An 18249-nucleotide genomic window follows, 5' to 3' on the forward strand; every position below is an offset into this window, starting at 1 on the left:
TTGGCGAACACTCCGGAATCACCTGCCGGGCATGCCGGAACCACCTCTCAGATATGCCAGAACCACGTGCCAATGACCCCGGAAGCACCTGCCGAGCACGCCGGAACCACCTGCTCGACTCGCCAGAACCACCTGCCGGACACGCCAAAATCACCTGCCGGCTAGGCCACAACCAGTTGGGGAACACTTCGGAATCACCTGCCGGGCTTGCTGGAACCACCTTCCGGTCATGCGAATATCACCTGCTGGGTATGCCAGAACCACTTGGCGGACACTCCGGAATCATCTGCCGGACATGCCAGAACCAGCTCTCAGACACACCAGAACCAAGTGCCGGAGACGCCGGAAGCACCTGCCGAGCATGCCGGAGCCACCTGCTCGACTCGCCAGAAACACCTGCCGGACACGCCAAAATCACCTGCCGGGTATGCCAGAACCACCTGGCGGACACTACGGAATCACCTGCCGCGCACGCCGGAACCACCTCTCAGACGTGCCGGAAGCACGTGCCAGACACGCCGGAAACACCTACCGGACAGACCGGAACCACCTGCCAAGAACGCCGGAGCCACCTGTTTGACTCGCTGGAACCACCTGCCGGACAGGCCAATATCAACTGCTGGCTATGCCAGAACCACCTGGGGGACAGTCCGGGATCACCTGCCAGCCATGGCGGAACCACCTCTCAGACGTACCAGAACCACCTGCCGGAGAAGCTGGAAACACGTCCTGGACAGACTGGAACCACGTGACGGCCATGCCTGAACCACCTGCCGAGCACGGCAGAACCACCTGCCGGACACGCCAAAATCACCTGCGGGCTACGCCAGAACCACTTGGACGACTCTCCGAAATGACCTGCCGGGCATGTTGGAACCACCTCTCAGACGTGCCAGAAGCACGTGGCGGACAGTCCGGAATCACCTGTTGGGCATACGCAACCACCTCTGACACGTACCAGAACCACGTGCCGTGCACGCCGGAACCACCTACCGGACAGACCGGAATCAACTTTTGGGCATGCCGGAACCACCAGTCAGATGTGCCAGAAACACGTGCCGGAGACGCCGGAAGCACCTGCCGAGCACGTCGCAACCACCTGCTCAACTCGCCTGAACCACCTGCCGGACACGCCAAAATCACCTGCCCGCTACACCAGCACCACTTCGGGGACAAGCCGGAATCACGTGAGGGGCATGCCGGCACAGCCTCTCAGACTGAACCTCGTGCCGGACACCACAGAACCACCTGCCGGACAGACCGGAACCACCTGCCGGACACGCCGGAACCACCGGCTCGACCCGCCGGAACGACCGCGGGACATGCAAAATCACGTGCCGGCTACGCCGGAAACACTTCGCGAACACTCCGGAATCACCTGCCGGGCATGCCGGAACCACCTCTCAGATATGCCAGAACCACGTGCCAGTGACCCCGGAAGCACCTGCCGAGCACGCCGGAACCACCTGCTCGACTCGCCAGAACCACCTGCCGGACACGCAGAAATCACCTGCCGGCTAGGCCACAACCAGTTGGGGAAAACTTCGGAATCACCTGCCGGGCTTGCTGGAACCACCTGCCGGTCATGCCAAAATCACCTGCCAACTACGCCAGTACCACTTGGCGGACACTGTGGAAACACCTGTCGGGCCGGCCGGAACCACATCTCAGACGTGCCAGAACCATGTGCATGAGATGCTGGAACCACACCCTGAACAGACGGAAAACACCTGCCAGACCCGTCTGAACAACCTGCCGAGCACGCCGGAGCCACCTGCTCGACTCGCCGGAACCACCTACCTGACATGCCCAAATCACCAGCCGGGTATGCCAGAACCACTTGGCGGACACTCCGGAATCATCTGCCGGACATGCCGGAACCAGCTCTCAGACACACCAGAACCACGTGCCGGAGACGCCGGAAGCACCTGCCGAGCATGCCGGAGCCACCTGCTCGACTCGTCAGAAACACCTGTCGGACACGCCAAAATCACCTGCCGGGTACGCCAGAACCACCTGTCGGACACTCCGAAATCACCTGTCGCGCATGCCGGAACCACCTCTCAGACGTGCCTGAAGCACGTGCCGGACACGCCGAAATCACCTACCAGACAGACCGGAACCACCTGCCGAGCACGCCGGAGCCACCTGTTCGACTCGCTGGAACCACCTGCCGGACAGGCCAATATCAACTGCTGGCTATGCCAGAACCACCTGGGGGACGGTCCGGAATCACCTGCCAGCCATGGCGGAACCACCTCTCAGACGTAGCAGAACCACCTGCCGGAGAAGCTGGAAACACGTCCTGGACAGTCTGGAACCACCTGCCGGCCAAGCCTGAACCACCTGCCAAGCACAACGGAACAACCTGCCAGACACGCCAAAATCACCTGCGTGTTATGCCAGAACCACTTGGAGGACTCTCTGGGATGACCTGCCGGGCATGCCGGAACCACCTCTCAGACGTGCCAGAACCATGTGGCGGACAGTCCGGAATCACCTGTTGGGCATGCGCAACCACCTCTGACACGTACCAGAACCACATGCCGTGCAGGCTGGAACCACCTACCGGACAGACCGGAATCACCTTTCGGGCATGCCGGAACCACCTGTCAGATGTGCCAGAAACACGTGCCGGAGACGCCGGAAGCACCTGCCAAGCACGTCGGAACCAACTGCTCAACTCGCCTGAACCACCTGCCGGACATGCCAAAATCACCTGCCGACTATGCCAGAACCACTTGGCGAACACTCCGGAATCACTTGCCGGGCATGCAGGAACCACCTCTCAGACATGCCAGAACCCCGTGCCAATGACCCCGGAAGCACCAGCCGAGCACGCGGGAACCACCTGCTCGACTCGCCAGAACCACCTGCCGATCACGCAAAAATCACCTGCCGGCTACGCCACAACCAGTTGGTGAACACTTTGGAATCACCTGCCAGGCTTGCTGGAACCACCTGCCAGTCATGCCAAAATCACCTGCCAACTACGCCAGAACCGCTTGGCGGACACTGCGGAAACACCTGTCGGGCCGGCTGGAACCACATCTCAGACGTGCCAGAAACGTGTTCATGAGATGCTGGAACCACACCCCGAACAGACGGATACCACCTGCCAGAACCGCCTGAACCACCTGCTGAGCACGCCAGAACCAAATGCTCGACTCACCGGTACCACCTCCCTGACACGCCAAAATCACCTGCTGGGTATGCCAGAACCACTTGGCGCACACTCCGGAATCATCTGCCAGACATGCCGGAACCAGCTCTCAGACACCAGAACCAAGTGCCGGAGACGCCGGAAGCACCTGCCAAGCATGCCGGAGCCACCTGCTCGACTCGCCAGAAACACCTGCCGGACACGCCAAAATCACCTGCCGGGTATGCCAGAACCAGTTCGGGGACAAGCCGGAATCACGTGAGGGGCATGCCGGCACAGCCTCTCAGACTGAACCTCGTGCCGGACACCACAGAACCACCTGCCGGACAGACCGGAACCACCTGCCGGACACGCCGGAACCACCGGCTCGACCCTCCTGAACGACCGCTGGACATGCAAAATCACCTGCCGGCTACGCCGGAAACACTTGGCGAGCACTCCAGAATCACCTGCCGGGCATGCCGGAACCAGCTCTCAGACACACCAGAACCAAGTGCCGGAGACGCCGGAAGCACCTGCCGAGCATGCCGGAACCACCTGCTCGACTCGCCAGAACCACCTGCCGATCACGCAAAAATCACCTGCCGGCTACGCCACAACCAGTTGGTGAACACTTTGTAATCACCTGCCAGGCTTGCTGGAACCACCTGCCAGTCATGCCAAAATCACCTGCCAACTACGCCAGAACCGCTTGGCGGACACTGCGGAAACACCTGTCGGGCCGGCTGGAACCACATCTCAGACGAGAGAGAAACGTGTTCATGAGATGCTGGAACCACACCCCGAACAGACGGATACCACCTGCCAGAACCGCCTGAACCACCTGCTGAGCACGCCGGATCCACCTGCTCGACTCACCGGTACCACCTCCCTGACACGCCAAAATCACCTGCTGGGTATGCCAGAACCACTTGGCGGACACTCCGGAATCATCTGCCGGACATGCCGGAACCAGCTCTCAGACACACCAGAACCAAGTGCCGGAGACGCCGGAAGCACCTGCCGAGCATGCCGGAGCCAGCTGCTCGACTCGCCAGAAACACCTGCCGGACACGCCAAAATCACCTGCCAGGTATGCCAGAACCAGTTCGGGGACAAGCCGGAATCACGTGAGGGGCATGCCGGCACAGCCTCTCAGACTGAACCTCGTGCCGGACACCACAGAACCTCCTGCCGGACAGACCGGAACCACCTGCCGGACACGCCGGTACCACCGGCTCGACCCGCCGGAACGACCGCTGGACATGCAAAATCACTTGCCGGCTACGCCGGAAACACTTGGCGAACACTCCGGAAACACCTGCCGGGCATGCCGGAACCACCTCTCAGATATGCCAGAACCACGTGCCAATGACCCCGGAAGCACCTGCCGAGCACGCCGGAACCACCTGCTCGACTCGCCAGAACCACCTGCCGGACACGCCAAAATCACCTGCCGGCTACGCCACAACCAGTTGGGGAACACTTCGGAATCACCTGCCGGGCTTGCTGGAACCACCTTCCGGTCATGCGAATATCACCTGCTGGGTATGCCAGAACCACTTGGCGGACACTCCGGAATCATCTGCCGGACATGCCAGAACCAGCTCTCAGACACACCAGAACCAAGTGCCGGAGACGCCGGAAGCACCTGCCGAGCATGCCGGAGCCACCTGCTCGACTCGCCAGAAACACCTGCCGGACACGCCAAAATCACCTGCCGGGTATGCCAGAACCACCTGGCGGACACTACGGAATCACCTGCCGCGCACGCCGGAACCACCTCTCAGACGTGCCGGAAGCACGTGCCAGACACGCCGGAAACACCTACCGGACAGACCGGAACCACCTGCCAAGAACGCCGGAGCCACCTGTTTGACTCGCTGGAACCACCTGCCGGACAGGCCAATATCAACTGCTGGCTATGCCAGAACCACCTGGGGGACAGTCCGGGATCACCTGCCAGCCATGGCGGAACCACCTCTCAGACGTACCAGAACCACCTGCCGGAGAAGCTGGAAACACGTCCTGGACAGACTGGAACCACGTGACGGCCATGCCTGAACCACCTGCCGAGCACGGCGGAACCACCTGCCGGACACGCCAAAATCACCTGCGGGCTACGCCAGAACCACTTGGACGACTCTCCGAAATGACCTGCCGGGCATGTTGGAACCACCTCTCAGACGTTCCAGAAGCACGTGGCGGACAGTCCGGAATCACCTGTTGGGCATACGCAACCACCTCTGACACGTACCAGAACCACGTGCCGTGCACGCCGGAACCACCTACCGGACAGACCGGAATCAACTTTTGGGCATGCCGGAACCACCAGTCAGATGTGCCAGAAACACGTGCCGGAGACGCCGGAAGCACCTGCCGAGCACGTCGCAACCACCTGCTCAACTCGCCTGAACCACCTGCCGGACACGCCAAAATCACCTGCCCGCTACACCAGCACCACTTCGGGGACAAGCCGGAATCACGTGAGGGGCATGCCGGCACAGCCTCTCAGACTGAACCTCGTGCCGGACACCACAGAACCACCTGCCGGACAGACCGGAACCACCTGCCGGACACGCCGGAACCACCGGCTCGACCCGCCGGAACGACCGCGGGACATGCAAAATCACGTGCCGGCTACGCCGGAAACACTTCGCGAACACTCCGGAATCACCTCCCGGGCATGCCGGAACCACCTCTCAGATATGCCAGAACCACGTGCCAGTGACCCCGGAAGCACCTGCCGAGCACGCCGGAACCACCTGCTCGACTCGCCAGAACCACCTGCCGGACACGCAGAAATCACCTGCCGGCTACGCCACAACCAGTTGGGGAAAACTTCGGAATCACCTGCCGGGCTTGCTGGAACCACCTGCTGGTCATGCCAAAATCACCTGCCAACTACGCCAGTACCACTTGGCGGACACTGTTGAAACACCTGTCGCGCCGGCCGGAACCACATCTCAGACGTGCCAGAACCATGTGCATGAGATGCTGGAACCACACCCTGAACAGACGGAAAACACCTGCCACACACGTCTGAACAACCTGCCGAGCACGCCGGAGACACCTGCTCGACTCGCCGGAACCACCTACCTGACATGCCCAAATCACCAGCCGGGTATGCCAGAACCACTTGGCGGACACTCCGGAATCATCTGCCGGACATGCCGGAACCAGCTCTCAGACACACCAGAACCACGTGCCGGAGATGCCCGAAGCACCTGCCGAGCATGCTGGAGCCACCTGCTCGACTCGCCAGAAACACCTGTATGACACGCCAAAATCACCTGCCGGGTACGCCAGAACCACCTGGCGGACACTCCGAAATCACCTGTCGCGCATGCCGGAACCACCTCTCAGACGTGCCGGAAGCACGTGCCGGACACGCCGGAATCACCTACCGGACAGACCGGAACCACCTGCCGAGCACGCCGGAGCCACCTGTTCGACTCGCTGGAACCACCTGCCGGACAGGCCAATATCAACTGCTGGCTATGCCAGAACCACCTGGGGGACGGTCCGGAATCACCTGCCAGCCATGGCGGAACCACCTCTCAGACGTACCAGAACCACCTGCCGGAGAAGCTGGAAACACGTCCTGGACAGTCTGGAACCACCTGCCGGCCAAGCCTGAACCACCTGCCAAGCACAACGGAACAACCTGCCAGACACGCCAAAATCACCTGCGTGTTATGCCAGAACCACTTGGAGGACTCTCTGGGATGACCTGCCGGGCATGCCGGAACCACCTCTCAGACGTGCCAGAACCATGTGGCGGACAGTCCGGAATCACCTGTTGGGCATGCGCAACCACCTCTGAGACGTACCAGAACCACATGCCGTGCAGGCTGGAACCACCTACCGGACAGACCGGAATCACCTTTCGGGCATGCCGGAACCACCTGTCAGATGTGCCAGAAACACGTGCCGGAGACGCCGGAAGCACCTGCCAAGCTCGTCGGAACCACCTGCTCAACTCGCCTGAACCACCTGCCGGACATGCCAAAATCACCTGCCGACTATGCCAGAACCACTTGGCGAACACTCCGGAATCACTTGCCGGGCATGCAGGAACCACCTCTCAGACATGCCAGAACCCCGTGCCAATGACCCCGGAAGCACCAGCCGAGCACGCCGGAACCACCTGCTCGACTCGCCAGAACCACCTGCCGATCACGCAAGAATCACCTGCCGGCTACGCCACAACCAGTTGGTGAACACTTTGGAATCACCTGCCAGGCTTGCTGGAACCACCTGCCAGTCATGCCAAAATCACCTGCCAACTACGCCAGAACCGCTTGGCGGACACTGCGGAAACACCTGTCGGGCCGGCTGGAACCACATCTCAGACGAGAGAGAAACGTGTTCATGAGATGCTGGAACCACACCCCGAACAGACGGATACCACCTGCCAGAACCGCCTGAACCACCTGCTGAGCACGCCGGAACCACCTGCTCGACTCACCGGTACCACCTCCCTGACACGCCAAAATCACCTGCTGGGTATGCCAGAACCACTTGGCGGACACTCCGGAATCATCTGCCGGACATGCCGGAACCAGCTCTCAGACACACCAGAACCAAGTGCCGGAGACGCCGGAAGCACCTGCCGAGCATGCCGGAGCCACCTGCTCGACTCGCCAGAAACACCTGCCGGACACGCCAAAATCACCTGCCGGGTATGCCAGAACCACTTCGGGGACAAGCCGGAATCACGTGAGGGGCATGCCGGCACAGCCTCTCAGACTGAACCTCGTGCCGGACACCACAGAACCACCTGCCGGACAGACCGGAACCACCTGCCGGACACGCCGGTACCACCGGCTCGACCCGCCGGAACGACCGCTGGACATGCAAAATCACTTGCCGGCTACGCCGGAAACACTTGGCGAACACTCCGGAAACACCTGCCGGGCATGCCGGAACCACCTCTCAGATATGCCAGAACCACGTGCCAATGACCCCGGAAGCACCTGCCGAGCACGCCGGAACCACCTGCTCGACTCGCCAGAACCACCTGCCGGACACGCCAAAATCACCTGCCGGCTACGCCACAACCAGTTGGGGAACACTTCGGAATCACCTGCCGGGCTTGCTGGAACCACCTTCCGGTCATGCGAATATCACCTGCTGGGTATGCCAGAACCACTTGGCGGACACTCCGGAATCATCTGCCGGACATGCCGGAACCAGCTCTCAGATACACAAGAACCAAGTGCCGGAGACGCCGGAAGCACCTGCCGAGCATGCCGGAGCCACCTGCTCGACTCGCTGGAACCACCTGCCGGACAGGCCAATATCAACTGCTGGCTATGCCAGAACCACCTGGGGGACGGTCCGGAATCACCTGCCAGCCATGGCGGAACCACCTCTCAGACGTACCAGAACCACCTGCCGGAGAAGCTGGAAACACGTCCTGGACAGACTGGAACCACGTGACGCCCATGCCTGAACCACCTGCCGAGCACGGCGGAACAACCTGCCAGACACGCCAAAATCACCTGCGTGTTATGCCAGAACCACTTGGAGGACTCTCTGGGATGACCTGCCGGGCATGCCAGAACCACCTCTCAGACGTGCCAGAATCATGTGGCGGACAGTCCGGAATCACCTGTTGGGCATGCGCAACCACCTCTGAGACGTACCAGAACCACATGCCGTGCAGGCTGGAACCACCTACCAGACAGACCGGAATCACCTTTCGGGCATGCCGGAACCACCTGTCAGATGTGCCAGAAACACGTGCCGGAGACGCCGGAAGCACCTGCCAAGCTCGTCGGAACCACCTGCTCAACTCGCCTGAACCACCTGCCGGACATGCCAAAATCACCTGCCGACTATGCCAGAACCACTTGGCGAACACTCCGGAATCACTTGCCGGGCATGCAGGAACCACCTCTCAGACATGCCAGAACCCCGTGCCAATGACCCCGGAAGCACCAGCCGAGCACGCCGGAACCACCTGCTCGACTCGCCAGAACCACCTGCCGATCACGCAAAAATCACCTGCCGGCTACGCCACAACCAGTTGGTGAACACTTTGGAATCACCTGCCAGGCTTGCTGGAACCACCTGCCAGTCATGCCAAAATCACCTGCCAACTACGCCAGAACCGCTTGGCCGACACTGCGGAAACACCTGTCGGGCCGGCTGGAACCACATCTCAGACGAGAGAGAAACGTGTTCATGAGATGCTGGAACCACACCCCGAACAGACGGATACCACCTGCCAGAACCGCCTGAACCACCTGCTGAGCACGCCGGAACCACCTGCTCGACTCACCGGTACCACCTCCCTGACACGTCAAAATCCCCTGCTGGGTATGCCAGAACCACTTGGCGGACACTCCGGAATCATCTGCCGGACATGCCGGAACCAGCTCTCAGACACACCAGAACCAAGTGCCGGAGACGCCGGAAGCACCTGCCGAGCATGCCGGAGCCACCTGCTCGACTCGCCAGAAACACCTGCCGGACACGCCAAAATCACCTGCCGGGTATGCCAGAACCACTTCGGGGACAAGCCGGAATCACGTGAGGGGCATGCCGGCACAGCCTCTCAGCTGAACCTCGTGCCGGACACCACAGAACCACCTGCCGGACAGACCGGAACCACCTGCCGGACACGCCGGTACCACCGGCTCGACCCGCCGGAACGACCGCTGGACATGCAAAATCACTTGCCGGCTACGCCGGAAACACGTGGCGAACACTCCGGAAACACCTGCCGGGCATGCCGGAACCACCTCTCAGATATGCCAGAACCACGTGCCAATGACCCCGGAAGCACCTGCCGAGCACGCCGGAACCACCTGCTCGACTCGCCAGAACCACATGCCGGACACGCCAAAATCACCTGCCGGCTACGCCACAACCAGTTGGGGAACACTTCGGAATCACCTGCCGGGCTTGCTGGAACCACCTTCCGGTCATGCGAATATCACCTGCTGGGTATGCCAGAACCACTTGGCGGACACTCCGGAATCATCTGCCGGACATGCCGGAACCAGCTCTCAGATACACCAGAACCAAGTGCCGGAGACGCCGGAAGCACCTGCCGAGCATGCCGGAGCCACCTGCTCGACTCGCTGGAACCACCTGCCGGACAGGCCAATATCAACTGCTGGCTATGCCAGAACCACCTGGGGGACGGTCCGGAATCACCTGCCAGCCATGGCGGAACCACCTCTCAGACGTACCAGAACCACCTGCCGGAGAAGCTGGAAACACGTCCTGGACAGACTGGAACCACGTGACGCCCATGCCTGAACCACCTGCCGAGCACGGCGGAACAACCTGCCAGACACGCCAAAATCACCTGCGTGTTATGCCAGAACCACTTGGAGGACTCTCTGGGATGACCTGCCGGGCATGCCAGAACCACCTCTCAGACGTGCCAGAACCATGTGGCGGACAGTCCGGAATCACCTGTTGGGCATACGCAACCACCTCTGACGCGTACCAGAACCACGTGCCGTGCACGCCGGAACCACCTACCGGACAGACCGGAATCAACTTTTGGGCATGCCGGAACCACCAGTCAGATGTGCCAGAAACACATGCTGGAGACGCCGGAAGCACCTGCCGAGCACGTCGCAACCACCTGCTCAACTCGCCTGAACCACCTGCCGGACACGCCAAAATCACCTGCCCGCTACACCAGCACCACTTCGGGGACAAGCCGGAATCACGTGAGGGGCATGCCGGCACAGCCTCTCAGACTGAACCTCGTGCCGGACACCACAGAACCACCTGCTGGACAGACCGGAACCACCTGCCGGACACGCCGGAACCACCGGCTCGACCCGCCGGAACGACCGCTGGACATGCAAAATCACCTGCCGGCTACGCCGGAAACACTTGGCGAACACTCCGGAATCACCTGCCGGGCATGCCGGAACCACCTCTCAGATATGCCAGAACCACGTGCCAATGACCCCGGAAGCACCTGCCGAGCACGCCGGAACCACCTGCTCGACTCGCCAGAACCACCTGCCGGACACGCAAAAATCACCTGCCGTCTACGCCACAACCAGTTGGGGAAAACTTCGGAATCACCTGCCGGGCTTGCTGGAACCACCTGCCGGTCATGCCAAAATCACCTGCCAACTACGCCAGTACCACTTGGCGGACACTGTGGAAACACCTGTCGGGCCGGCCGGAACCACATCTCAGACGTGCCAGAACCATGTGCATGAGATGCTGGAACCACACCCTGAACAGACGGAAAACACCTGCCAGACCCGTCTGAACAACCTGCCGAGCACGCCGGAGCCACCTGCTCGACTCGCCGGAACCACTTACCTGACATGCCCAAATCACCAGCCGGGTATGCCAGAACCACTTGGCGCACACTCCGGAATCATCTGCCGGACATGCCGGAAGCAGCTCTCAGACACACCAGAACCACGTGCCGGAGACGCCGGAAGCACCTGCCGAGCATGCCGGAGCCACCTGCTCGACTCGCCAGAAACACCTGTCGGACACGCCAAAATCACCTGCCGGGTACGCCAGAACCACCTGGCGGACACTACGAAATGACCTGTCGCGCATGCCGGAACCACCTCTCAGACGTGCCGGAAGCACGTGCCGGACACGCCGGAATCACCTACCAGACAGACCGGAACCACCTGCTGAGCACGCCGGAGCCACCTGTTCGACTCGCTGGAACCACCTGCCGGACAGGCCAATATCAACTGCTGGCTATGCCAGAACCACCTGGGGGACGGTCCGGAATCACCTGCCAGCCATGGCGGAACCACCTCTCAGACGTAGCAGAACCACCTGCCGGAGAAGCTGGAAACACGTCCTGGACAGTCTGGAACCACCTGCCGGCCAAGCCTGAACCACCTGCCAAGCACAACGGAACAACCTGCCAGACACGCCAAAATCACCTGCGTGTTATGCCAGAACCACTTGGAGGACTCTCTGGGATGACCTGCCGGGCATGCCGGAACCACCTCTCAGACGTGCCAGAACCATGTGGCGGACAGTCCGGAATCACCTGTTGGGCATGCGCAACCACCTCTGAGACGTACCAGAACCACATGCCGTGCAGGCTGGAACCACCTACCGGACAGACCGGAATCACCTTTCGGGCATGCCGGAACCACCTGTCAGATGTGCCAGAAACACGTGCCGGAGACGCCGGAAGCACCTGCCAAGCACGTCGGAACCACCTGCTCAACTCGCCTGAACCACCTGCCGGACATGCCAAAATCACCTGCCGACTATGCCAGAACCACTTGGCGAACACTCCGGAATCACTTGCCGGGCATGCAGGAACCACCTCTCAGACATGCCAGAACCCCGTGCCAATGACCCCGGAAGCACCAGCCGAGCACGCCGGAACCACCTGCTCGACTCGCCAGAACCACCTGCCGATCACGCAAAAATCACCTGCCGGCTACGCCACAACCAGTTGGTGAACACTTTGGAATCACCTGCCAGGCTTGCTGGAACCACCTGCCAGTCATGCCAAAATCACCTGCCAACTACGCCAGAACCGCTTGGCGGACACTGCGGAAACACCTGTCGGGCCGGCTGGAACCACATCTCAGACGAGAGAGAAACGTGTTCATGAGATGCTGGAACCACACCCCGAACAGACGGATACCACCTGCCAGAACCGCCTGAACCACCTGCTGAGCACGCCGGAACCACCTGCTCGACTCACCGGTACCACCTCCCTGACACGCCAAAATCACCTGCTGGGTATGCCAGAACCACTTGGCGGACACTCCGGAATCGTCTGCCGGACATGCCGGAACCAGCTCTCAGACACACCAGAACCAAGTGCCGGAGACGCCGGAAGCACCTGCCGAGCATGCCGGAGCCACCTGCTCGACTCGCCAGAAACACCTGCCGGACACGCCAAAATCACCTGCCGGGTATGCCAGAACCACTTCGGGGACAAGCCGGAATCACGTGAGGGGCATGCCGGCACAGCCTCTCAGACTGAACCTCGTGCCGGACACCACAGAACCACCTGCCGGACAGACCGGAACCACCTGCCGGACACGCCGGTACCACCGGCTCGACCCGCCGGAACGACCGCTGGACATGCAAAATCACTTGCCGGCTACGCCGGAAACACTTGGCGAACACTCCGGAAACACCTGCCGGGCATGCCGGAACCACCTCTCAGATATGCCAGAACCACGTGCCAATGACCCCGGAAGCACCTGCCGAGCACGCCGGAACCACCTGCTCGACTCGCCAGAACCACCTGCCGGACACGCCAAAATCACCTGCCGGCTAGGCCACAACCAGTTGGGGAACACTTCGGAATCACCTGCCGGGCTTGCTGGAACCACCTTCCGGTCATGCGAATATCACCTGCTGGGTATGCCATAACCACTTGGCGGACACTCCGGAATCATCTGCCGGACATGCCAGAACCAGCTCTCAGACACACCAGAACCAAGTGCCGGAGACGCCGGAAGCACCTGCCGAGCATGCCGGAGCCACCTGCTCGACTCGCCAGAAACACCTGCCGGACACGCCAAAATCACCTGCCGGGTATGCCAGAACCACCTGGCGGACACTACGGAATCACCTGCCGCGCACGCCGGAACCACCTCTCAGACGTGCCGGAAGCACGTGCCAGACACGCCGGAAACACCTACCGGACAGACCGGAACCACCTGCCAAGAACGCCGGAGCCACCTGTTTGACTCGCTGGAACCACCTGCCGGACAGGCCAATATCAACTGCTGGCTATGCCAGAACCACCTGGGGGACAGTCCGGGATCACCTGCCAGCCATGGCGGAACCACCTCTCAGACGTACCAGAACCACCTGCCGGAGAAGCTGGAAACACGTCCTGGACAGACTGGAACCACGTGACGGCCATGCCTGAACCACCTGCCGAGCACGGCAGAACCACCTGCCGGACACGCCAAAATCACCTGCGGGCTACGCCAGAACCACTTGGACGACTCTCCGAAATGACCTGCCGGGCATGTTGGAACCACCTCTCAGACGTGCCAGAAGCACGTGGCGGACAGTCCGGAATCACCTGTTGGGCATACGCAACCACCTCTGACACGTACCAGAACCACGTGCCGTGCACGCCGGAACCACCTACCGGACAGACCGGAATCAACTTTTGGGCATGCCGGAACCACCAGTCAGATGTGCCAGAAACACGTGCCGGAGACGCCGGAAGCACCTGCCGAGCACGTCGCAACCACCTGCTCAACTCGCCTGAACCACCTGCCGGACACGCCAAAATCACCTGCCCGCTACACCAGCACCACTTCGGGGACAAGCCGGAATCACGTGAGGGGCATGCCGGCACAGCCTCTCAGACTGAACCTCGTGCCGGACACCACAGAACCACCTGCCGGACAGACCGGAACCACCTGCCGGACACGCCGGAACCACCGGCTCGACCCGCCGGAACGACCGCGGGACATGCAAAATCACGTGCCGGCTACGCCGGAAACACTTCGCGAACACTCCGGAATCACCTGCCGGGCATGCCGGAACCACCTCTCAGATATGCCAGAACCACGTGCCAGTGACCCCGGAAGCACCTGCCGAGCACGCCGGAACCACCTGCTCGACTCGCCAGAACCACCTGCCGGACACGCAGAAATCACCTGCCGGCTACGCCACAACCAGTTGGGGAAAACTTCGGAATCACCTGCCGGGCTTGCTGGAACCACCTGCCGGTCATGCCAAAATCACCTGCCAACTACGCCAGTACCACTTGGCGGACACTGTGGAAACACCTGTCGGGCCGGCCGGAACCACATCTCAGACGTGCCAGAACCATGTGCATGAGATGCTGGAACCACACCCTGAACAGACGGAAAACACCTGCCAGACCCGTCTGAACAACCTGCCGAGCACGCCGGAGCCACCTGCTCGACTCGCCGGAACCACCTACCTGACATGCCCAAATCACCAGCCGGGTATGCCAGAACCACTTGGCGGACACTCCGGAATCATCTGCCGGACATGCCGGAACCAGCTCTCAGACACACCAGAACCACGTGCCGGAGACGCCGGAAGCACCTGCCGAGCATGCCGGAGCCACCTGCTCGACTCGTCAGAAACACCTGTCGGACACGCCAAAATCACCTGCCGGGTACGCCAGAACCACCTGTCGGACACTCCGAAATCACCTGTCGCGCATGCCGGAACCACCTCTCAGACGTGCCTGAAGCACGTGCCGGACACGCCGAAATCACCTACCAGACAGACCGGAACCACCTGCCGAGCACGCCGGAGCCACCTGTTCGACTCGCTGGAACCACCTGCCGGACAGGCCAATATCAACTGCTGGCTATGCCAGAACCACCTGGGGGACGGTCCGGAATCACCTGCCAGCCATGGCGGAACCACCTCTCAGACGTAGCAGAACCACCTGCCGGAGAAGCTGGAAACACGTCCTGGACAGTCTGGAACCACCTGCCGGCCAAGCCTGAACCACCTGCCAAGCACAACGGAACAACCTGCCAGACACGCCAAAATCACCTGCGTGTTATGCCAGAACCACTTGGAGGACTCTCTGGGATGACCTGCCGGGCATGCCGGAACCACCTCTCAGACGTGCCAGAACCATGTGGCGGACAGTCCGGAATCACCTGTTGGGCATGCGCAACCACCTCTGACACGTACCAGAACCACATGCCGTGCAGGCTGGAACCACCTACCGGACAGACCGGAATCACCTTTCGGGCATGCCGGAACCACCTGTCAGATGTGCCAGAAACACGTGCCGGAGACGCCGGAAGCACCTGCCAAGCACGTCGGAACCAACTGCTCAACTCGCCTGAACCACCTGCCGGACATGCCAAAATCACCTGCCGACTATGCCAGAACCACTTGGCGAACACTCCGGAATCACTTGCCGGGCATGCAGGAACCACCTCTCAGACATGCCAGAACCCCGTGCCAATGACCCCGGAAGCACCAGCCGAGCACGCCGGAACCACCTGCTCGACTCGCCAGAACCACCTGCCGATCACGCAAGAATCACCTGCCGGCTACGCCACAACCAGTTGGTGAACACTTTGGAATCACCTGCCAGGCTTGCTGGAACCACCTGCCAGTCATGCCAAAATCACCTGCCAACTACGCCAGAACCGCTTGGCGGACACTGCGGAAACACCTGTCGGGCCGGCTGGAACCACATCTCAGACGAGAGAGAAACGTGTTCATGAGATGCTGGAACCACACCCCGAACAGACGGATACCACCTGCCAGAACCGCCTGAACCACCTGCTGAGCACGCCGGAACCAATGCTCGACTCACCGGTACCACCTCCCTGACACGCCAAAATCACCTGCTGGGTATGCCAGAACCACTTGGCGGACACTCCGGAATCATCTGCCGGACATGCCGGAACCAGCTCTCAGACACACCAGAACCAAGTGCCGGAGACGCCGGAAGCACCTGCCGAGCATGCCGGAGCCACCTGCTCGACTCGCCAGAAACACCTGCCGGACACGCCAAAATCACCTGCCGGGTATGCCAGAACCACTTCGGGGACAAGCCGGAATCACGTGAGGGGCATGCCGGCACAGCCTCTCAGACTGAACCTCGTGCCGGACACCACAGAACCACCTGCCGGACAGACCGGAACCACCTGCCGGACACGCCGGTACCACCGGCTCGACCTCCGGAACGACCGCTGGACATGCAAAATCACTTGCCGGCTACGCCGGAAACACTTGGCGAACACTCCGGAACACCTGCCGGGCATGCCGGAACCACCTCTCAGATATGCCAGAACCACGTGCCAATGACCCCGGAAGCACCTGCCGAGCACGCCGGAACCACCTGCTCGACTCGCCAGAACCACCTGCCGGACACGCCAAAATCACCTGCCGGCTACGCCACAACCAGTTGGGGAACACTTCGGAATCACCTGCCGGGCTTGCTGGAACCACCTTCCGGTCATGCGAATATCACCTGCTGGGTATGCCAGAACCACTTGGCGGACACTCCGGAATCATCTGCCGGACATGCCGGAACAGCTCTCAGATACACAAGAACCAAGTGCCGGAGACGCCGGAAGCACCTGCGAGCATGCCGGAGCCACCTGTTCGACTCGCTGGAACCACCTGCCGGACAGGCCAATATCAACTGCTGGCTATGCCAGAACCACCTGGGGGACGGTCCGAAATCACCAGCCCGCCATGCGGAACCACCTCTCAGACGTACCAGAACCACCTGCCGGAGAAGCTGGAAACACGTCCTGGACAGACTGGAACCACGTGACGGCCATGCCTGTACCACCTGCCGAGCACGGCGGAACAACCTGCCAGACACGCCAAAATCACCTGCGTGTTATGCCAGAACCACTTGGAGGACTCTCTGGGATGACCTGCCGGGCATGCCAGAACCACCTCTCAGACGTGCCAGAACCATGTGGCGGACAGTCCGGAATCACCTGTTGGGCATGCGCAACCACCTCTGAGACGTACCAGAACCACATGCCGTGCAGGCTGGAACCACCTACCAGACAGACCGGAATCACCTTTCGGGCATGCCGGAACCACCTGTCAGATGTGCCAGAAACACGTGCCGGAGACGCCGGAAGCACCTGCCAAGCTCGTCGGAACCACCTGCTCAACTCGCCTGAACCACCTGCCGGACATGCCAAAATCACCTGCCGACTATGCCAGAACCACTTGGCGAACACTCCGGAATCACTTGCCGGGCATGCAGGAACCACCTCTCAGACATGCCAGAACCCCGTGCCAATGACCCCGGAAGCACCAGCCGAGCACGCCGGAACCACCTGCTCGACTCGCCAGAACCACCTGCCGATCACGCAAAAATCACCTGCCGGCTACGCCACAACCAGTTGGTGAACACTTTGGAATCACCTGCCAGGCTTGCTGGAACCACCTGCCAGTCATGCCAAAATCACCTGCCAACTACGCCAGAACCGCTTGGCCGACACTGCGGAAACACCTGTCGGGCCGGCTGGAACCACATCTCAGACGAGAGAGAAACGTGTTCATGAGATGCTGGAACCACACCCCGAACAGACGGATACCACCTGCCAGAACCGCCTGAACCACCTGCTGAGCACGCCGGAACCACCTGCTCGACTCACCGGTACCACCTCCCTGACACG

Source organism: Equus caballus, chromosome 24, assembly GCF_041296265.1.
Source record: "Equus caballus isolate H_3958 breed thoroughbred chromosome 24, TB-T2T, whole genome shotgun sequence".
Classification (NCBI taxonomy): Eukaryota; Metazoa; Chordata; class Mammalia; order Perissodactyla; family Equidae; genus Equus; species Equus caballus.